Source organism: Vanessa atalanta, chromosome 21 (assembly GCF_905147765.1).
Source record: "Vanessa atalanta chromosome 21, ilVanAtal1.2, whole genome shotgun sequence".
NCBI classification, from domain to species: domain Eukaryota; kingdom Metazoa; phylum Arthropoda; class Insecta; order Lepidoptera; family Nymphalidae; genus Vanessa; species Vanessa atalanta.
In genome coordinates, this window is record NC_061891.1 from 4743062 (window position 1) to 4767512 (window position 24451).

General features: G+C 31.6%; 1 protein-coding gene across 2 annotated transcripts in view; it reads left to right on the forward strand.

Moving 5' to 3' along the window:
- Positions 1 to 1187: 1187 nt before the first annotated feature.
- Positions 1188 to 24451, forward strand: part of LOC125072320 (U8-agatoxin-Ao1a-like) — a 50166-nt gene continuing 26902 nt past the window's right edge. For both annotated transcript variants that reach the window (XM_047682905.1, XM_047682906.1), the window contains exon 1: positions 1188 to 1243. The gene's annotated coding sequence lies outside the window, so the exon portion shown is untranslated. The remainder of the gene's footprint in view (positions 1244 to 24451) is intronic.

The window sequence follows — 24451 nt, forward strand, 5'->3', positions numbered from 1 at the left end:
AACTTGAGTTCGAATACTGGCCGTTAATAAAATGAAAATGGGAAATAAATTAAAAAGTTTCATAATCAAATCGTCGCCATCTGTCGCTTCGTGACATTTCCTCCAGTCATTCAATATAAAGAGTACTTTTCAATATATTCCTTTCCGCTGAGAAGACATTAAAAACCTTGTTAAAGCGAACTATTTTTACGTTACTTTTTTTTAAATAAAAGCGGCAAAGGCGTATTATTTTAAAGCCCAAAAAGTGGTCTTTGAAGTCTTTTAAGTAACGAATTTAGCTGGATGATTTTTTAGCGATATATTTAGCGCCCACAAATATACTTTAGTGAACGCTAAATCATCCCCATAAAAAGATACTTATATAAAAAAATCAAAATGTTATATTTATCGAGATAACAGTTAAGACTATATATATGTGTCATTCAATACCATTCATTTTCATTCATTATATCAAATTTATTGCAACTCTTAACACCTAAGTATTTCAAGCGATTTGAATTAGCGTGCTATTAAAATCTAGAACCAACGATGCCTACTTTATTGTAAAAAACGTCAAAGTGTTAGTAAAAAGAGTTTATTTTATATTTTAGTTAAGATTATTAAAGTATATTAAAAACGTTTATCAGTTAAAGAGTAAATTAAAGCGTTAGACGTTAGTGTTGTATCCGCTTAAGAATTTTTCAGTAGACGGGCGGTGGCGTAGATGACGACTAATAATATTTTGTTGACAACCCGCGGTGGTGTGACAGAGACGGTGTCGAATTAATATCACTAAGAGCTGTTACAACAACATATTACACTTATTTTTTATATTTCAATGGTTTAAAAATGATTAATGGTTAAATATATGGTTTATAATGAAAAAATTACCTTTATGACTTAATATGAGTTAATATAACTACTAATATGAGCTACTTTTTAGTTAATGGATTGAATTTTTCAAAGGATTAACAATTTATTTTCTTATTATTTGACTTGACACTCAAAAGACTCATAAATTAAACTTATGAATTTGCCTCTTATCACATTACGATAGATTATTTATTTATTAATTAATGTCACACTAATATTCACTAATACTATTAAATTAACAGCTCTCTATAGATCCGCCTACCGCCTTCGTGTTGGGGTTAGGGCGGACGTATAAGGGCGGACGCGGCGCTTCGCTACTCACTCGCGACTCAACTCGCCTCCCGACCACTCGGGGTGGCGTCGGACTCCGAACGACACTACGACCGCGCGCGTACGTATCAAAATTTTTTCTAATGTTCTAATTTTAAATATTATTTTTTAAATTGTATGTGGTGTTTTTTTATGTTATGTGACAGATCGGTGAGCTCTGTGTTAAAGGGTGAACAGATAACGCGAGCGTTATTTTATTGCGTACACAAAATAACGTTATATCTCGCTGTAATATTGCCTAAGGGCTGTTCGAGATGTTTTTTGATTGGTTCCTATACTTCAGTGGCTTAAGAGGAATAGGAAATTGTCACTGAATGTATCCGTTCTTTATATTATTGTATCTATTCTGTGTAGAGTTTATAACGTTAAAGCGTTCACATTTCGTTACAAATTGTGTTATTTAACAAGTAATTGTATGATTAATCCAAATCAATTTATACATATTTTAAATCACTGCTTATTCATATTATGTAAAATAAAAGCTATTTAATTCAATGTTACCAGTTAAAAATTAACATCATTATTTTTTAAATGTAATCGTCACGATACGTGTAAATTAGTTATTAATATTACGACTACGTATAATTTGTTAAATAAAAATATTGTACTAATTAATTATACCCACGACTCTGTGAAGGTCACCACTACAATTGGTGGCTTGAGCGGGTAAAATATTTCGTTATTTTTATATATTGAAAATATTAAATATATATCAAACAAATAATAATTTTAAAATATTTTTTTTTTGTTATGATGTTCTCCTTAAACTCATTTATGTTGACAGCGAAATTAATTGTATTTAATCTTCTGTTGTGAATAAGCATTATTTAAAATGAACTTTTTTAAAGTATGAGCTACTAGTTTTCAAACGCGTTTGAGGTGGTGTGTTAGGTACGTTTATCAGGGATAAGAAAGAGCATATGTGCTATTCCAGACTTTAATCTATCTCTGTGCCAAATTTTATTCAGGTTCGACCAGCCGTTCTGTCGTAATTAGCATTTATAAGATATATTAGTAACTTAACTAATCTAACCTTCGAAATTATTTCTTCGGATATGTTTATATATGTATCGTTGTCATATTTCAGAGTATTATATTCCGTTTAATATAAATGTATTTTTAATATTAGGAAATATTATAGTATACATTTTATAATAATTATTTTTTCTAGAATATTCTAAGGACGGGTTTATAGTTAAAAATTTTTAATATATATTGAAATTCCATTGCGTTCTATTTCAAAATGCAGTACTACTAAATAAACCAAAAGCGTTCTTTATATGTTATTATATGTATATATTCAAAATTACAATATACAAGAAGATATATTATTAGTTGAGTCGTTTACTAATGTTATTTATCGATAAATAAAAGATTAAAGGTGAATCTTTTGATATTTATTTAAAGTCTTCTTAAAGCATATAAACAAACCCCGTATAAAAGACGTAGTAAATAAAAATGTTATTGAGAAACGAATAAAATTACTTTTACATAAATAAGAATAACAATAGAAAGTGTAGCAACAATTATTAGGCTAATAAAAAATCGTTTGATATTTATCCTTATGATATTTCACCCTTATATTATATATATGTACGAATCGATATATATAAACAGGCAAATAAGAAACAGTTCTGTTACTGTAACACCTCTGTTAACTGTGTTTTTTTTTTTAATTTATTTTGGAAGCCTGACAAGTTGACAAGACTCCATCAAAAAAAAAAATTGTTCGAAATATGAAAATTTAGAGACAAATTCATCTTAAAAATAATGACTTTAATTGAATTTCGACCACTGGTCAAAGACTAGTTATATTTAAATGAGCAAAATTTCTTCCAATTTGAGTAATGACGTCACCAGTTCATCAAAGTCAAATGTTAGCACAGGTGTACGTTATACGGTCTAGGTGTGTATAATGTGGAAAAAGGTCTCATCAGAGCGAAATGTTGATGCAAGACAGTGTATCTTTGCTTATTAGACATGCACCGAAAATTCTAAACACGAGACAAGCGCTATTTTGCAGAGAGTTGTATTAGAAAGACAATTATTTTGTTCTTTAAGGGAATAGGGCTCACTTTAGATTTGTTAAGGTCACTAACTCACCTAAACCAAGATAATCTATGAGAGAATACGTGATATTCAACCAATGATAGCGATTTCATATAGGCCTCTGAATATTCTTATGAAGGAAAATATCGTGAGGCATATGTCGGTTGAAAATTTGCCCCATCTGTCCATCAACCCGTATAACAGTCTGATGGAAATACCTCCACAAGAGGAGGAGTAGGTCTTAGTCTAGAAAGAAGATATTTAAGCTTGAATCACTTTTATCGGTATTTACTTTTTTTTAAAGGAGTATTTTTTAATAGTCTACTACTACTAGCTCTCCTGGTTTGCATTCAAAATGGGCAATATCAAATACTAACCAACTACGAATGAGTGTGTGCACAAATACAAGGACACTTTCTGTTTCCACACTAACAAATAAATAAAACTGCAATCCTATACGATACAGGGAGATATCAGACAAATCACTTTACATATCCAAAATTATATTTTAAACTTTTCGAACTTTAGGCTACTGCTAGGTTTTTTTTTAAAGATAATATACGATTGTTACGGACTAGATCCAATATAAAAAAAGAACATTGTTATTAAATTATTCAATACAAGATTATATAGATGATAAAAAAGCGTGGAGTTAATACTGGTTAACTTCCAGGCAGGATGTATTACATACATATAAGTATAATTGTATTTAACTAACACGACTTTGTGTTTTTAAATGTTGAAAAAGAGTAGGTAAGTACTGAGTTTCTTGCCGTTTCTTTTCGGTAAAAATTGCATTCTGAACCTGAGGTAACTTCATTTACATTATGGTTTGTTAAATGGCGATTCAAAAGTACTCGTAAAAGCCTATTTGAATACAGTATATTTTGTTTTTGATATTCGAACCCAAGATTTGGTAGCCCATAAACTAGCCACAAAGGCAGGTCATCCTTTAGGTTATACAGTTGGTTTCGATAGTGACTCAGCATACGAATAATCAAAAACATAACTTACCATCTGATCTATTTATTCATCGATATTCACAGAAAAATAATTTGCACAAAATAAGATTTATTAAAACATCGTAAAATTTCGTGTAGGCCGTCTTTACTATTATTTTTTTCAATGTTAAAGAACACGAAATACTTTACGAGCACTTAGTGTAATAACCCCACTGGAGGTTGGCGACAAATGAACACATTTGTTATATTATAGGCTTTATATCGTTGAAATTAAAGATCACTATCGCATATATTATTGGTGGTATTGAGAATAGTGAGGGGCCAATAAATAAGGTCTGAGTGGATTACCCAGACATGCAGAGGTATAGCTATATGTATATGCAAGTGAAAATGTGGGTTTTTACAAAGTCTCATATTTATTCTGGTCTTAGTTAAATGTTCTCTGTTCATAGAAAATGAAATTGCAAGTAAACTGTTTCCAAAGCTGTATCTCATGTTGCAAATTTTAAAGGCTATTTGTTCTCTTCCTAGTCGTTCATCCTCTGGAAATGCTATTTGGCTATCCCAGTTTAATGTGGAAAATTGCACTTGATCAATACATATATTGTGTTACAAACAGACGGATCGATTAACTTCAATATCAACATCGGCCTCGACGACAGAGGCCGATAGAAGCGATCGACTTGGTGGAGAGCATATTTAGTTGACAATACGTTGGTCATCAAATTTTATAACAATGTTGAGGTTTTTGAAGAATTGCGTGCGAACTGCAATTTCATTGAAATTGTCAATGTACTACAAGTGCATTGTAATTTTAATTGGATTTCCGCATTAAGCTTCTTGTCCTTTGTGTTGTTAATTATACGTATTAATTCCTTGTTTGTAATGAAATTTCAGATGTATAATTTTAATTCCATATTAGAACTAAAAAGGATTATTACATCCATAGATACATTTTGGAAATGAGATGAATTAATAAATTATGTTACATATTCGCTTTAGGGCAAATTATTAGAATAACAAAGCGGTTATCTCTTTTTACGAGTTAATTATAGAAACTTTGATTTGTAAGAAATCAAAGAAATAATAATTTTTATTTTGAAGTCATCATCTTGCCTTTAAACGAAACAGTCGAATCGCTTGAAACATTTCGAAATGATTTGATATTATTTATATTTTGAACTCGGTCTCTGACGCATTTGCTGTAATACCTTGTGCAATGTGAATTAAATACACAGCTCTTGATATAAATTTCGAAATATAAATAACAAAAAATTGTTACTTTTTTATAATTGAAATATTTTTTTAATGAATACATCGGCAGCATTTATTCTTTATAATTATTGCCCGTTCTTATGTATCATAACTATTAATTTCTATAGCATTTTTGCAGATATGACTAAGTATGATCTTTGAGCTGTGTGTAACCTTAAAGATACCACCAAGTCATTAGTAATTTTTATTTTAACTTATTTGAAAAATGCATACATGCCTGTGATTACACTGGCTCACTCACCCTTCTAACCGGAACACAACAATACAGTGTACTGTTATTTGGCGGTAGAATATCTGATGAGTGGGTGGTACCTACCCAGACGGGCTTGCACAAAGCCCTACCACCAACAATGCATGCAAGTTATGCATTTATAATGTTGGTGTAGAAATTGTCCCGGTATATTTAGTCATCAGTATGATACTTGTTTAAATAAATTATTGAAATTAATAAATTATACACGAGACATAACTTTTAATTGTAAACAATAGATTAGTTATTATTGTCTGAAAAAATATACTTATACTAACATTTGGGAATTCGAACCCTTTGTAGGAATGTCTTTGAATTGTATTTATTGAGCAATATATAATTGCAAAATATCAAATAAAGCCGGATGGTAATCTAATCCGCATCTTGAGTGATAGTCCAATTAAAATTTCAAACCTAATCGATTCAATTTCAATTTGAGCTTTGTTATCTTGGTGAAGAGTTTAATTTCCAATAACGAAGTTAGTTATTTCAAATGGTAATCCATCTTTGAAACAAAACGTATTGATAAAATTTATATATTACGTTAGTTGTTATCATTTATTTATAGCGATGTAATAAGTTTCAACTAATTTATATATACAGGCTGTTACATTTTTACATATATATTTTTAAACAACAATATGCCGTGGCGCTCAGCAATTATCATGCCTACTTTAATTTTATTAACCACCAAAATAGTACAAAATACAAACATTATTTTCACAGATTAGATCAAGACCTTTATGGAAAAAACTTTAAGTAAAATATACATTAAGTATTACAGAGTACAGATTATAAAACCAAAGGCATGTGGTGCGCTCTGAACATTAATAGATCCGATTTGGCCCAGTGGTTAGAACGAGAGTCTCTTAACCGACGATTTAGGGTTGAAACCCAGGCAAGCACCACTGAATTTTCATGTGTTTAATTTGTGTTTATAATTCATCTCGTGCTCGGCGCTGAAGGAAACCTGCATGTGTCTAATCTCAACGAAATTCTGCCATATATGTTTCCACCAACCCGCATTGGAGCAGCGTGGTGGAGTATCCCTAAGCTTATCCTTAAAGGAAGAGGAACCCTTAGCTCAGCAGTGGGAAATTTGCAGGCTGTTACTGTAGAACATTAGTTTCCCTGTTTAGAGATAACTTAGTGCCGACGAAGGTCGAGGTATGTATGGTTCAGATATTTTTTCAAACGAAAACTACATGCGTGCCTGCCATGCTGTCGGTTTGTTTACCGTGATTAAAAATGACTAATTAACATATGCGTAATAAGCACGTTGGTTCTGCGACCGGATTATTTTCGGCCGTGTCAAATTTGGAATGACTGGGCCCATTATCCCAGCGATTATGAGAGTAAGGGCATATAAAGTTCAGCTTGCGCGCTTGTCAACTCTTTTACTTTTAAAATTTTACCTACAAATTCAAAATTGAAGACGTGACTGTTACAGCATATTGGGAATGAGAAAGTGAGGTTGACTCGCCAGTGCTGACTATATGTAGGTCGTGTAAAAGTAATTTATGTGCTATTCTCCATTTGGTCTTGCAGTTTTGGATCTGTGCCAGGTCGTTCTGCATTTGAAGGGTGCTTTTAAGACTTATTTTTGAATTCAATTTATATATATTGCAAATTAATTTTCCTTCCTAACCGTTAAATAACAATTGAATTAACAATAAATCTAAGTCAAAATCTTTATTCAATAGGTATTATGCTTAAATTTTGAAAAAAGCTTCATTGGTTCGGAAGGAAACGTCTCAAACCTGAGAGAAACCGCATCCGTATATATATTGAGTATAACATGACATAGCATGAGTCTGCCGTCTATGTTTATAACGGCCCATGGTCCGATTAATTCGATTTATCGTGCGGAACCTGCTATATATATGTTGCATTTAAAAGATATATGTACATATATGTCGGAGATTCACATCGATAGCTATCTAAGCGATTACTATTGTCGTCCGACATGTTGATTTTACTAATTCAGTCAGTACGCACGTCCGGCGCTGGCGCTGTCCCAAGACCAAGAGACCAAGTGCCTCACTCAACAAAGGAACACACACTGACAGATATACCATTAAATCTTTATATTTCCATCTTTGGGCCACGTGCCCGTTTTATATTTTTTACCATTGACGTCTCTCAACTGACAATCTTTAAATCGTTAATCACGCTGTGTGTTGTTGTCATTCTTATAATGAGGTCGTATATCCGTGTAAATTCATTAATTCTAACATATACGTAGAATATTGGTATTCAAATATCTCTTCTTGACTGCCTCGTTGATCTAGTGGACATCAACAAAAGAAACACGTAAAATTTAACTGCTGAAGAAACCGAATCTCTGTTAATAGATATGACGATTCTGACCGATTCCGGTCACGCCGGTCAATCTCAAGGGAGACCAGCTGAGGGCTTTGAACTCAGAACCTCAGGATCTGTGATCCTGTATATGTATATAGCTACAAGACAAAAGAATCAGTCGTAATTGTACATATAATAACATATGTTTTGTTATAGCTTTTTTTATTAGTCAGTCTTACTGTCCGTGTTGATTTGTTAACATTAAGGTTTTAACTATATACAAGTATAAATTAGAAGCATTTCCCCTTGAAATCGCAAATCCCATCTTCGGCAAAATTTACTGAATCGTGTAAACAGTGGAGGGAATGAGGCGAGGTGTTATACTTTAATTAAAGCTTTTACACTACTACTCTAAGCTTCGAGTGCTTCAACTGCAAACGGGACAAAGGTCACATTTGGAACAAGAGACGAATATAATGTCTTACTATCTTAAGCGATGTATATTAGTAGATTTTTGTAATTAGAATGGTGAAAAAGAGTAACTACTGAGTTACTTGCTGGTTCTTCTCGGTAGAATCTACTTTCAGAACGGGTGGCTTTTCATTAATTCAACACTATGACAGTACGATTCAAAAGTGCCTTCATGAGTCTACTTAGATGAAGAATATTTTGATTTGATTTGATTCAGTAATAACATACTAAGTTCGAAAATTAGCTTGTTCATTTGTTTGTTACAATTTCACCTCTTTTCTACTGAACTGATCATCATGAAATTTTGCGTACACGTTGGCACCTGAAACGTGTCTCTCCCTTACGTAGGGGTGAAGTCGTGGGTGGAAAATAGTTTGTTATTATTAGAAATAATAAGAGCCTACTACTTTCTTTCCTCAGAAGAAATAAGTTGATTTTGACGAAGTTAAATTAGTTTTTTAATATTCTGGGTAGGCTATGGATGAGCTTCAATAAATATTCCAAGATAAGACTGAGACTATGATTATTTATATGGAGCCGAAAAAAATCTCTTAAATATTATAGAACCGAGAACCCATTTAAAGATACAATACTCATTTGTTGAACTGTATTTGAAATAAAATATAATTTAGGGCTTTTCATTAACTTTATCTGTCTGTAAGAGTTAAGTCTTGCTTTAGTTTTTAAATACTTGTAACTGTTGTTAACAGTCGTTTAATTGTATAATAAATTATATTTACTGTTATTATTTTAGTAAGTCAATTAAATAAAAACTTTACGAATAATTTAAATTTGTAAAATAATCATACTAATATGCATTTTTATATCTTCAAAACATAATTGTAAAGAAAATTTTTAATTATTTAATATAGAAGAAAATATATAATTTAAATTTCAATTCTCGAAGTACATGTCGGCTTACAAATAGCGAAGTAACGTAAGCCCTAGATTATGTATGGCTTATCTGTGAGTCGATATTACAGCTGAAAACGTATAAAGAAGGGTAGGCACGAAGAGTATTGGTACGCTGTCATACAAAATTTCATGAAATATGTTAATTTGAAACCGACAGTAGTTGTAAAAAAATGAACGTTATTAAAAAATATAAATAATTAAACAAATTAACTAATAATTAAAGAAAGCCAATAAATAAATACGAACACTTAGAATTTCTTCAGTAATGTAACGAAACACAATGATTACGGGTCACTCATACACTTCAGGGAGTAGGGACGGCATGCCGTGCGCCGTCACGGTATAGGAGTGTCTTACCAAGACGGTGGGCCAAAAGATGTTTTACATAAAAATATTTATATTTTGTAAGAGGTAGGCAAGACTAGGTACATTATGGCGATAATAGTGTTTGCTTATAGGAAAAAATGTATTGGAAGCTTTTCTTCTATTTCTTTTTATTTATCTGAAGTCTCGTGTAAGTCTGACTGAAAAAAATTAGCTCCTAGATGTCATATTTCGAAAATACATCGAGACTAAAGCTAAAGTCGTTGCAAAAACTTGGTATCGTTAACAAGGTGTAGCGATACTTTAAGCCTGAACAGGTTTTACTTTATATCTAAATTAAGTTCGTTTTTCTATGAAGAGCAGGCACTTGTGTATACTCAGTCAATATATCAATATCAGTTAGGGACCATAAACTCGGTTTATCATCACGCTGTGAGACACATTGGTGATTAGAAAATAGACGCAAAGTAGGCTACCTATCGTTCTTCAACGGGTTATTTTTCTGAAGTGTGCAGTGGAGTTACACGGCGTAGTACCTACTTCAACCTTCTATTATCGGAAATTCAAACGCGCGAGAACCTACACTTCTACGTCAACGACAATCGCACGAAGCGTTTTACTTCATAGTTTCGTTTTTCTTCGGCATAAATGTAGAAGGACCTTTCTGCATGTATGTATTTCTCAATCAAATCAAATTTATTCAAGTAAACTTTTCTATGAAGAGTTTTTGAATCGTCGATATTTAAATACTACCACCGTTTCGGAACGCAGCCTTCAGCGAGAAGATACTGAAAAACTTTTTTCAAATAAACAGATTTACAATGCTGTTTTTCACAATAATTAGTGTTCTGTCATAGAACCCAACTCTAAATCCAGGCGTTTTTTTCTAAAAGGTATTCTTTTAATGAATAATACGATTTATTTAAAAATTTAGTCTTAATAAACTTTTTAAATTTAGTAGATGATCATTACAATACCGATGGATAGAAGGGCAAGAATGGAAAGGCAAGTTTTAGGTAAGCAAATTCCATATTGGATTTTATTAACATTTACCGGCAGGCATGGTTATGGTCAAGATTATATCTATTGTCAATAGAATAAATTGAGGCGTCGCAGTCCTCACTTAACGTAACCAATTATTTAATCAACCTACCGGAACTATATACTGGAAATTTTTAAACTTGGCCCACTTTTCTTTGATAAAATGCACTCGTGCGAAACGTGCGATCCCTAATACATCATAAATATTTAGTAAATATTTACTTATTTTTTTAAGATACTTCTTTTGTATCTTAAGATCCTCGGTGAAAGGCTTTCTAAAAGAAAGGTTTTCATTTAAGCTAATTTCCAGAAAAACCACTATATTTTTATCCGACATAATCTTAAGAAAATGAAAAATATTTTTACTAAACATGTTCGCTAGCAAATGTAGTTTGTAAAAAAAGTTACGACAGTTATACCCCCGAGGGTATCTGGCAGTTCAGCGACGATAATTCATTTTCGATGGGCAGAAAGTACCCAAACTTTATCAGACACGGGTTGGTAACTCTGTAGTAAACTACAAATTCAATGAAACAAAATATTGGGAGTAAATTTGTACGTGCTTGATTACACACATATGTATCATGTTTTTGGGATCACTTTTTATGTAAACTAATAAACAGTGAGGCTATTTTTTCCATGCTATAAGCAACGGTACTGTAAAAATGGAATGTCTATAAAAATGTTCCCAGAATAATAATATATTATAGAGCGATGCAGTAGTGCTAAAACAGCTAGTGTATGGATTGTATCGTAGCTTTTCACAAAATCCTATTAACTTTTCAGCTTAGATTTTCTACTACATAACGTCAAATATCTTCATGATATTTTTCTTAACCACAGAGCACGAGATAAGCTATAAACAAATTTATAGGGTTTTGTGCAAGTCCGTCTGGGTAGATGCCAACAGCAATACTCAGTTTTGTTATGTTTCAGTTTAAAGGGTGAGTGAGGTAGTCTATTACAGGAATAAAGGACATAGCATAATATTTCTCAAGATTAGATTATATTATATGACACAAAAAAATTTGAACATGAAAACTCATCGGTACATTAACAGCCTGTAAATTTCCAACTGCTGGGCTAAGGCGTCCTCTCCCTTTTTGAGGAGTATGTGTGGGGTACATATTCCACTATGCTGATCCAATACGGGTTGGTGGATACACATGTGGCCGAATTTCGTTGAAATTAGACACATGCAGGTTTCCTCACGATGTTTTCCTTCACTGCCGAGCACGAGATGAATTATAAACACAAATTCAGCACATGAAAATTTAGTGATGCTTGCCTGGGTTTGAACCTGGTTTGAATCATCGGTTAAGATGCACTCGTTCTAACTGTGCCATCTCGGCTCGGCCATTGGTGCTTCTCTGGGTTTAAATGTGCAGTCGTCTGTTAAGGTTAATATTTACATATTTTAGCTTCTAGATCTTCTCAGTATTCAAGATAGGTTCAATGACATGATCTTAAGATGACTGACGACATGTCTCACCATAATTCAGCACACTATAACTAGTGAGATTATTTACCTAAGTGAGTTCTGTAGCTAGACCAGTGAATAACATTTTTCAACGTAAAATAAACAAATATTTTGTAATAGAAATTATTGTTCAATGTGTAATCTGCGAAAGCTATATTGAGAATCGCCGAATACAAAGCAGATATGCAAATACTATACAATTTGCATATTACATGTAAAATTTAATCAAACTTCCGTGTGAAATAGCTTCGAGGATTTTATTCAACGTTACCGTACGTAGTAAAATTAATCTTTTGTCGTCGAATCGGTGGTTCAATAAGCGTTTAGTTTTGTCCGTTTTATATTCCTTTATACAAAATTATTACAAAACTAGCTTCTTAGCTCGAATAACCTTTCTCAATAAACTATCTAACGCATGATACAAATCGGTTATTTAATTGACGTATTCAAACAAACTCTTTCGTTTTATAGAAGAATGAAGATAACAATTAAAAAGTATACATGATGGTTAAAAAGTCAGTGATATACCAGCTGCCTGGCTATGAGAAAGGCACAAGTTTTATCGTGAGTCCTTAGGCGTTTGTCTTTTACAATCCCAACCCAACGCTTACAAGTGGAAATAGTATTGATTCTATTTTTTTAAATTAATAAACCTATATCTGTGTAATAGTTATCATGGCTGTTGTAGTTTACAACGCTTGTGGTACACATATGGGTTTATTGTTATTCAGATACTGTTTAAAAGTCACAATTCACAAAATATTTATATATATATATATATATATATATATATATATATTTAGAAGAAACAAAAAAGTGTTTGATGGATTAAAATTTTATAAATAGATTATTTTTAAGTTGATGTTTATTAAGACTGTTCACTGGCAAAATAGTGATTTAATAAAAAGAAAATCTTTTGATGGGAGATGAAGTAGCGCAATCTGAACGAAGAATTAGATTCATAATTTCCTTATGATTTATATTCAGTTGATTTAATTTAATAAGATTTATAATTCAAATCCATCAAGATTTAGATAAGCTTTTCTCGTGCAAAGGCGTGGAATCCTTACTAATTTTTAATAAAACCTATCGGGATCGAGTATTTTAGATCCAAGAAATTGTTACATTTTAATTTTATGTATCGCTAAAGATAACTTTTAACATTTTCCTTCCAAGGTGTATTCAGAAATTAATTCACATATTTATGTAATCATTATACAAGTTCCGGCTATTTTGAGATATTCTTTGATCTTTTTGAAGATGAGCAAAATTATATTTAAACGTAATAAGGAAATTTCTTTTCTAAATTCAAAGACATTCCTGAAAATATTTATGTTTATTTTTGCGTGTTAAAATTAGTCTCCGTCAAAGCTTTCTTTCATCTATTCTAAAAATGTGATATTCTGCCAAAAATCTCAGAAACAGCCCAGATTTCGGAATTCGGAAAGCGCTTTTTCGTGGAAAGTACGTATAGCTATTGGTCTAGCACCTGAGTTCTTTCATGTTCTCACAGATTTGCTACCTGATTTACCATGATATCGTCCATAAAATCCAACTAAAGTGATGGCTTTACTAGACAATTTTCGCCGGCTGTCATCCGTGACCGACGCTATTTATATATAACGGAGGTAAATGATTATATTGTTATCAGATTCGTAATTAGATGGATGAGACATCGTAGCAAACTCAAATAATATTATACATATAAAATTGTTTATTCTCTTTTTATATTTTTGATAATTATTTTCTTTTTCTAATGACGGCTGTCAATCCGTGACCTATGCTAATCAAGTCGCCGTGGCTCCATCTACTTCACTAAAGCGTACTAGCACTACTAAAGCGACAGTGTCATTCTACTGTCAGATAATGCAATAGATGGCATCTGCAACATATATTATGTAATAGTTAGTTGGACCGGCAAATAGGCCACTTGACTCACCAACCTTGGGAAGTAATATGTTATGTCCCCTGTGCCTGTAGTTACACTGGCTCTGATGAGTGTGTGGTACCTATCCAGACGTGTTTGCGCAAACCCCTACCACAAAGAATATATATCGTTACAATCTTTGGTGGAAGAGCTTTGTGCAAGCCCGTCTGGGTAGGTAACACCCACTCATCAGATATTCTACAGCCAAATAACAGTACTCTGTATTGTTGTGTTCCGGTTAGAAGGGTGAGTGAGCCAGTGTAATCACAGGCACAAGGGACATAACAACATGCCATAAAAAAAAAAAAAAAAAACTAACAAATAGATTAAATCTTGTTTTGAGTCGGTTAATATAAATATCATAATAGTATATGTTATTAAAAATTTCATTAAAAGAAATACAAAACCACGTAAGAGGAACCAATACAGCAAATATTTTTAAAAATTTACGAACAAATTCAATACCGAACGAATGGAACAACAAACAATGCAATCGCGCGAGTTCTAAGTACATTTGAAAAGGAGCTGCCCTTATTTATCGATAGCGGATGAAATACAGAAATTCACTTAATATCTTTGCAATATTGAAATTAAAATATTCTTTATTCAAGTTGACTCATGAAACCTCTTTTGATTATTAATGTTAATGTGTCGAATCAAAAGTAAAGTTACCACTGGTTCGGAAAGTACATTCTACCGAGAAGAACCGGCAACAAACTCAGCAGTTACTCTTTTTCATCATTTTAATTTTTTTTCTTCAATATAATCTTGTATTGAGAGAGCCTTATTTATTGATGTTTTTTTCAATGAGTTTTGAATTTAAAAATAACTTTGGAATATAGAAACAAATATCTGTCTGCCAATACATTTACATGATAATCAATGTATTTTTTTTCTATTTAAAATCCTGTAGTAGTCCTGCCAACGTATATGACATTGGCAAAGTATGAAATATCAACGATACTTTACATCGACTACGCGCCACCGAATTTGGGAACTAATGTATCAGATCAAGACTAAGTATTATTGCTTGCATACGATACGAGCCCTACCATAAAGTTAGTGGTGGACTGCTAGTATTCAATAAGGACAATGTTCTATTATTGTCTCAACTTCATGTAAGTTAACGAAGTCTAGTCGGAGTCAGACTGTACTTGGTATTATGGGCCGCTATATAACAGCAAGTGAATGTCACTATTTTGCATATACTGCCAATGTTCTGTTGGTTGGTTTTGTCTTAAGATGTGAGCAGTTTCTTTATGTAACATAATTGGCGTTAATGTAAGTAAATAAAAATGTTACATATAAGGATAAGGTGTAATATAGAGGCTTGAACTTAATATATTAATCAATAATATTCCATAGCTCTATTACAGAATACGAACCTGTGATTTTAGGTTTCTTGTCTTTTAACCACTGATGGGTCAGCTCTCGAATATATTGCTAAGCTATTGAAATGACAATTCTACTTTGAATGGCTTTTATTTGTATGCCACACATTCCACAATTGGGAAGACTTTCTTTCCACTAGGGTTCAAAAGTTAGATCCTCTTATTTGTTACGTAAGGTAACAGAGTATAAATGTCCCACACTTTAGGGGAGACTATTTCTGATTTTCTCTTTTTTTATTGTACTTGTGGTATTTTTTCTACTTTTAGGCTATCTTACGATATTTTCGTAGACCACTAAACACGAGATGAACAAACACAAATTAAGCACACAAAACTGGAATGATGGTCGGCTGGCCTTGACCCCACAATCATCGGTACGTTACTTTATTTTTGTTGAACGCGACCGTAATATAAAAGCATTTTATTGTCACCCTTTTGATTCACTTAAGACGGTTCATCTCTAACATAAAGAATGACAATTTGATATTTGGTTTTCTTTTAGTAAAATATACCATTTTCATTTTATCTTCAGCAAAGGGAATTGTATAGGTATAACAAACGACGCTTTGGTAAACCTAAAAGCTAAAGTAAAAGCTTTTACTATCTGAAAGGCTGGCCATACAAAATAATGAACCTTATCTTAGTGATCGATCAAATTACTCGTCCATTTTCCTTCGTTGTATCCAAGATTGTCATAACTGTATATCTATTAGTGTATGTAATTGATATATGATGCTCATTTATTATTTAAATATATTTATATAAACTATATATAAGTCATTAAAAGATTATATTAAATTAATGATTAGTCAAGGGTTCTAAAACAAGTTGAACTAAAATTTTGCGTTTCACATTTTGTTAGTGTTAGATAAGATTGTATGTTTTCATTTTTTTATATAAGTTTATACTATTTTTAGTTAACCATGACAATATACATATATATATTTATTGAATAAAGGTATATATAGGTCGTCGATTATATATACCTGATTTCACGACCATGATGTTGTTATAAAGTATTATTCATTAACTTTTATATTGACTCAAATTGAAAATTTTTAATCAACGAAATTTCATTTTTTTTTCTTCTAAAATATTTACGTAATTTGACGTAGGTATTTCAATGAGGCAAAAGAGAAGCTAAATTTAATAAATATGTTTTTTAAGAATTTCACTATCATAACAATTTGCTTTTAGTTTAAATAATTTCACTAGTAACCAAAATACGTGGAACGCATTTGAAAAGTTCACTGACTGTTATCTCGGAAAGAGATCTCGTAATGAAAAATATTTCTTTCTGAGATTTCTCGGCGAATTTAATTCAATTCCAACAATTCGTTCAATGAGACATTTTTCAAATTCCTGTCCAAGTTTACTTTGAAACATTCAAACAAACTTTCGAATAAATCTAATTTCTTTTATTAGCTTCATGCGACTGGTTAACTGGTTGGAAGTTGCTAGGTAGCCTATGTGGCAAATTTTATTAAAATCCTTCCCGACTATGATGATGGCCCAGTGGTTAGAACGCGTGCATCTTAACTGATGATTTCGGGTTCAAACCCAGGCAGGCACCACTGAATTTTCATGTGCTTAATTTGTGTTTATAATTCATCTCGTGCTCGGCGGTGAAGGAAAACATCGTGAGGAAACCTGCATGTGTCTAATTACAACGAAATTCTGCCACATGTGTATTCCGCCAACCCGCATTGGAGCAGCGTGGTGGAATATACTCCAAACCTTCTCCTCAAAGGGAGAGGAGGCCTTTAGCCCAGCAGTGGGAAAATTTACAGGCTGCTAATGCTAAAAAAAAATAATGCTTCCCGACTATTGCATTCAGTAGGATTATTGCAGTAACGATATTGACTATGTTTTGTTACATTTAATGTTTATCAATAGCCAGGAATGTAAGTTATAAAGTTGAAGAATGTGTATCGTTGAACATATTAGTATCAAGTACTAGTTCGATTCAACGTCATACTGAACATATTTATTTAGTTTAAGAAACGTTAAAATTAATTATTATTTGTGAAAAATCTATAGATAGAAATCTAGAAATAAACGGGCGTTTCCACGCTCTTGATTCCACTGGATTCTCCGCTGGTAGAAGCACAAAGAGAAATATACACAACTCCTACTGTTGGACTATCACGTACCTTCTATAAATATTAATGGTACCCTGGATATTATAATAATCGTTTATCACCGCTCTTAAGCACCTCCGGAATTTCTTTTCAAATACATATTACGATTTTAAAACAAATGAATATTTATCAGATTTTGGAAGATTTTTGAACTAGATTATCGAATATTTAACTTCAAATGGCCCTTAAGCTTCCCCAAGCTAGTTATCATTAACATTATCGACCCTGCTGGATCAGTTAATGTTCACCCTTTATTTATGAAGGAAGTATTTATAATCAAAATGTAATGAGGGTTAACCCGCGGAGCACAGATATTCTATTTCATATTATGTGTTTGATCGGGAACAACTAGTTCCAACAGAACAATATTTCACGCTAAATGGTTAGGTTCCGTTTATTGCGATAGGCCGTAGACTATAACTTCACTTTACGACCTTAAGGAGTGGAGCAGTAACCATAAAAGTCAATATGGTAAATTGTATGAAACAGGAGTGTGTGATCCGATGTTATCGCGATACATATACCTACTATATATTCATATTTAAAATTGGTTAGTATTTTGGTAAATGGCTTTAAATATTCGCACAGCAAGAATTAATTCACATCGTTTATATTCTCTATGTGACGACCATCTTGAAAACGAAGGTATTATACACCTTATGCCTGATGTTACACTGCGCCACTCACCCTTCAAACTGAAACTCTAAGTATTGATGTTTGCTGGTATATCTGATGAGTAGGTGGTACGTACCCTATCTGCTGCAAGGAAGCAGGCCTACCTGCGGTATATTTATATAGGATGATATATTAACATCGTAACAAACACTTCAAAAATAACATACAGTATATTTAAAACTAAATTGTACGTTATATCTAGATGATAATGAATCATCGTTAATTAACTATTTTGTTATCATCAGATTCAAAGTTTAATTAACTTCGATAAGGAAGTTGGAGCATATTATAATTAGGGCGATATCGTGAACAAATTTATAAAATCGAATACCATTATCAGCTAAAGTAATGAGTTTTTTTTATATTAAATATTCATTATATTTATGTACCTAATTGTTACACGAAAAATTAAAGACACATTTATCCACTATTGCTTGACATACCTCAAATTAAATTAAATTAAATTAAGTTAGAACAAATTAATCTTTATAGAATTGACTATGATATGCAACTATTTAAATTTGAATTTGAAATTGAATTATTATGAAATTAACATTGAAGTATATTATTATCTTGACAAATATGTTTTCGTAACTTTTAGATATAGGTATGATTTTTAATTATTTTTATTTTTAACTATTATTTTCTTATAGAAATTATTCTAAGAAATTTAAAATGTACTTTTTATTACTCTTGAATGACTGATTGTATACCAAATTTGTATTCAAATTAATAATTTTGATGTTTCTTGTAACTTAATCATATTTACTTTTTTTGTATCTCAATTATTCATGCATGCTGTGATGACCTGTAATTGGAAGTGCAATTAACTCTTAGTCTAAGAATATCTTTTATGCAATTACTAACTAATGTTGTAACTTCTGTTGGTTGTACGACAGTAAATAAATAAATAAAACAAAAATTATCTGTTATAGAAGTATCTCGTTGGGCAGTGTTAATATTATAGATAAATATTTACAAAAAATTAATTAAATAAACCATAACATTAAATGAAACGACGGAAGTATGACAATTTTTTTTTACGATACGTATATTTAATTTAATTTAGATACATTTTATTATTAAATGAATAAGTAATTCATTTTTCATTCGTTGAATTATTCAATTAAACGTAAAAATCGAACGAGTTTATTCGTTTAAATGAACTACATATTTCGAACTGTTCATAATTAAGAACTTACAGATAAAAATATTGTGATTGTGTAGATGCACAGTGATTTGTTTTCTCCTTTTAATATCATTTTTTAATGATAGAAGAAGAAATACAGAAGATATACATAAATTGATACATAAATGGCTGTAAATAAACCCCGATATATGTACATAACAAAAACAGAAATAAACTTTATCCAAGTAGGTTCTGACATACTTATTACGTTAAGTAAGGCCATTAATATGTTTCATTAAATTCCTGCCAACATAATGAGACCATATTAAAAATGCACTCAACAATTTGTTCAGAGCGGTTCTTACCGAGTAATGGAAATTATATTTCGGGGTTTTTAAATTGCTTGCAATCTAGACTCGTAGCGGCATCGTTTAGGAATTTTAATTTCAAACAAAATTCCTACTAAAAATATAAACGTCAAAACAAATTTAACCTAAATAATAAATTCAGTTCTTATTAATCCAGTTATTGTCATACATATTAACAATAGTACGTCCTATTCCGTATAATGGTTTTACCCTATCAATAATTTAGTTGTACAAAAACGGAGCGTATTTATTCAAATTGATGGAACTTCCGCAAAAACGGACAACTTCAATGACAAGTAACTGAGCAGGAAATATTATGCTGCAAAGGTCTCTGCTCGAATATAGATGCACTTTGTATTCCGGTCGCTCGTTTAGTCCGACGAATCAACAAACCCACACGACCGGAGAGATTTCGGGCGCAATAGGCAAGGTAAGGTAAGGCAGGACAAACAACTTGACTTGCTTTTCCGGGACTTTAAGCAATGCCGTATCTCTAACGCCAGACCGCTATTGTGTATTTCTTGTTAGAAAAACCAAGTACTGCTTTGCTTGCTCTTTGATTTCGGTTACTACTACTATTTTTTTTTAAAGTACTTTTCTCAAGATCTTTTGATTCATTACCATCATCAGGCAATGATCATAATCCACTGCTGGACATATAAGTTTCCTAAAATACGCCAATGCTCACGGTTCTCCACTATCCGCATCCAGTTGGTTCCCACCATCATTTTTAGGTTATCAAAAATAAAATATCGATTTAATTGGATTTGCATTTATTCGGTAATTTTTATAAGGAAGGAAGGTTAAAACATTTATTTGAAGGTTTTATTTGAAAGAGATATTGACACCTTTTTGTCGACCTTTTTATGTGCAAGCAAATTTTATTCTTATAATACAATAACAAGATATAATTTCGATTGCTGTCAATGCCATTTATTTCAATGTCACTTCGAAACATTTCCTTGAGATTCCCTTTTCACCATCAGCAACTAAATAAATTTTCCGCTAACGATCGAAGTATTTGTTTAAGAAGTCTTAATGATATTTATACTCCATAAAACAATTTAAAGAGAACAAACGAGAAAACATTTGATTCTTTAAACTTTTTTAATGTATATTTTATTTATTTAATATATAATTAAATATTGATAAAGCAGGTTATGATCGTGATTTTGGCTTGCATTTGCCTTAAAACTGGCCTAGTCAGCTGACTCAGTCAGGTTGTGATCACGAAATACATTTGTCTATTTGCTCTATTTGTCTAGAATCTAGCTAACAAAACTTTAGATATCGGAATCGGGCCAAAGTCGTTGGCCTCAAACATATACCTTGCATTCATTATAAAACTCAAACATTGAACATGTGTAAAATTCGTGTATACTGCACAGCCAGCTAGTTTCTTTTGAATTTTATTTATAAATAGGCAGACAAACGGACCGACAGTGACCACTACTGCCAATATACATTGGCACTGTAAAAAATATCTAGAAATATTCCCTTACATCATCAACTAAGATGTTATATCTCTTATGCTTATGCTTTGCAGTTACACTGGCTTACCCACGATTCAAATCGGAACACAACAATATTAAATATTGCTGTTTTTTGATGGATTTGAGATAAGTGGGTGGTACCAACCCAGACGAGCTTGCATATATCTCTACCAAGTAAATTCAGGCTACGAATTTAGAAGCAAGGAATGGATTCGAGTATAAAACGCAAACGTTAATTGAATTCGGGTTCCAGAGTGTTCGATTTGATTGAACATAAAGTAATTAATCTGGCTGGTGAAATTTAAACGGTATTAACTCAAATAGCTATTCGAGTCTATCAGGATCTTTGTTTGCAAGTTTCTATAGTATAAAAGCAATTATGTAATCCTAACTTACTAAGTTAATATCATAATAAGATAGTAAGTTTGTTTTTGTTTCTTTATTAAGTGTCCTAATCTCTTAGGTGTATAGAAAAGGACTAACTTAACCTAAGCACACACGATGTGGCAAATCGCACACGAGAGCAAGCCACGGTAAGGATCGATTAGCATCACATTTCTGAATAAATCTTGAGTAATCCTAAAGACACAAGTCTTATAACTTGTTTAATTTAATGTACCTGTAAATAATAGAACATTTGCCAAGATAATTGTGAAATGTATTTTGTTTTATGTGTTATTATATTTACAGTTGGTTGTCCTACTGAAAATAAAATATAATTTTATAATTAAAGTATGATAATTGACATATACCCGAAAAGTACATCAGTTGATTATCATATGGTTTCTCTGACAACAATGAGCAAGATCCAGTTCCACTATCAAATACTCCAATGGCTCGATAAATATCAATGATTTGTAAATATTAAACGCAAACCAGATGATGCAGCGTAGTTTGTAAAATATTTTGGTATATACTAGTTTTATATAAGTAGCTAGGCTTCGAAGTTTCTCCTTACCGATTCACTGTAATTACTAATATTATAAATAACTCGGCTATATCAAATATTGTGTTATACATGATTTTGTTCTTATTGGCCGTAGCGTGATAGTATACCTATAGCTTTCCTCTATGAATGCTTTCTAACAATGAAAGAATTTGTCAAATCGGACTAGTAGTTCCTCAGATTAGCGCGTTCAATAAAACAAACTTTTCAAGTGTTCTAATATTAGTATAGTTTCAGACTATTGACAGGACAAGCGTCAATTTCACTTTCTTGAAAATTAATAAGTTAATACACTTGGTACAAAATTTTAATTTTAAAAATTCTTTAATTCCTTAATTCCCTGGTGTCTAGTGTTATTTATGTCCAGCCTGGAACGCCATCAATCTGACGGGGCTTTACAGTTCTCATATATGGGTCGTGCTTTTGTCAGACAGCGTCCTCATTTTGCACGTCACACATGAATAGCCAGTTAGCCATGATTAAATGCACTCCACATTGTTTTATAATCCTTTATGGTTGCGAAAAGCGATTTGTTATGTCAGCTTTATGTTGACACTTTTGTTTTTTATACCAAAATCAAAATATACGTTATTCAGCTTTCACGATCATTTTTCAAGATTACATCATCATCAAAAGGCATTGCTTTACAAGATTTAATCTAACGTAATGTTAAAACTGGTTCACATAGTTTCTACTGTAACGGCGAGTAAGCCCGAAACTTGGAAGTTTGCTCTTGCTCTGTAAAAGCCTTCTTAAAAACAGTGTATATTTGGATTTGATTTTGATTAACAGTCACTTTTGTTCACCTTTTTTATCACCTCATTTTTTTTATCATATTTTAAAGAATTTAATTTAAGATTATAAGTATACATTAAGACATTCAAAATATTTAAAAATTGGTGTGAATACAATCCTCTTGTAAAGAAACTCGCCTGAGTTTAAATTCAAAACTGTCTGATTTGTAAAGGTGTTCTTACTACTAGGCTCCTTCCGTTACCTCGATATGATTAATGTTAAGAAATTTAAAGCATCAGATCATACAATGATTACAATTATCATCTATCCGCCCATTCCTACTTCTGGTTGTGAAGTCAATTTCAGTTTCTTTATGTCTTTGAGAAATGAAACAACAAACTTTTGTTTGTTTGTGGGTATGACAAATAAATGGAACCAAAAAATGATAGCTTTTTGTAATACTTCTTTGTATTCCATACATAATTATAGCTTACAAATTATTTTTCTAATTTACGGTATAAGAATAATCTTTATATATGGGTAGGGTATCTTTATATATGGGTATGCATTTGACAAATCAAATCTACTAGTTTGGAGAATTTATTGAAGAAATATTTTCATTTGGTTTCACAATATACTCTTGATTGCGTTTCATCTTTAATGGATCTTTTGTATTCTTCTGAGCCCCCCGAGGCCCCTTTTCCTTAAGTGCAAATTCAAAATCCACTGTAAATTGTTCATATTTTGAGGGACCACTTGGGTATTTATCGAATACCTACATTGTATCCATTTATTTTTGGAGTGAAACATTGATTTTGAAATGTTACATTGTGTTTTTTTTTACTTTATAAATTTATTTATTTAACCCTGGATTCCTTATTTTTACTACAAGAACATTATTAGTATTCGTTGATTTTTTGAGAAGTTAAAATTTATTTGTATATAATTCATAATGCAATCGTTTGAGATTAAAATATTAACTTCTGTTTTTCTGGCGATTATATTCTCTGTAGAATTCAGCCGAATCCTACAACTTGGTATTTAATAGTACTTATAAGATGATTTATAAAATTAATTGTATTTTAGTAAATATTACATTAAATCTAGGTTAATGTGTTTATTAAATTTAGGTATAAATTCTGCCTTATACTCAGCGTATATTAACTGTTTTTTTAGAATGAATGGGTTGGGTGTTTTTAGTAAAATTTCTTTCTTAATATAAACGTTGAATAGCAAGCCGCCATTACTTTGCATTTTATAATATTTTTGCTTCGTCTTATTAACGTAGACTCTTCTTCTTTTGTTTCAAAATATTCTTTTTTTTGTTTTAATTAAATAAAAAATAAATACGAAGATTTTCAAATATTGTTCCATTCAATCTATATTAGACTTA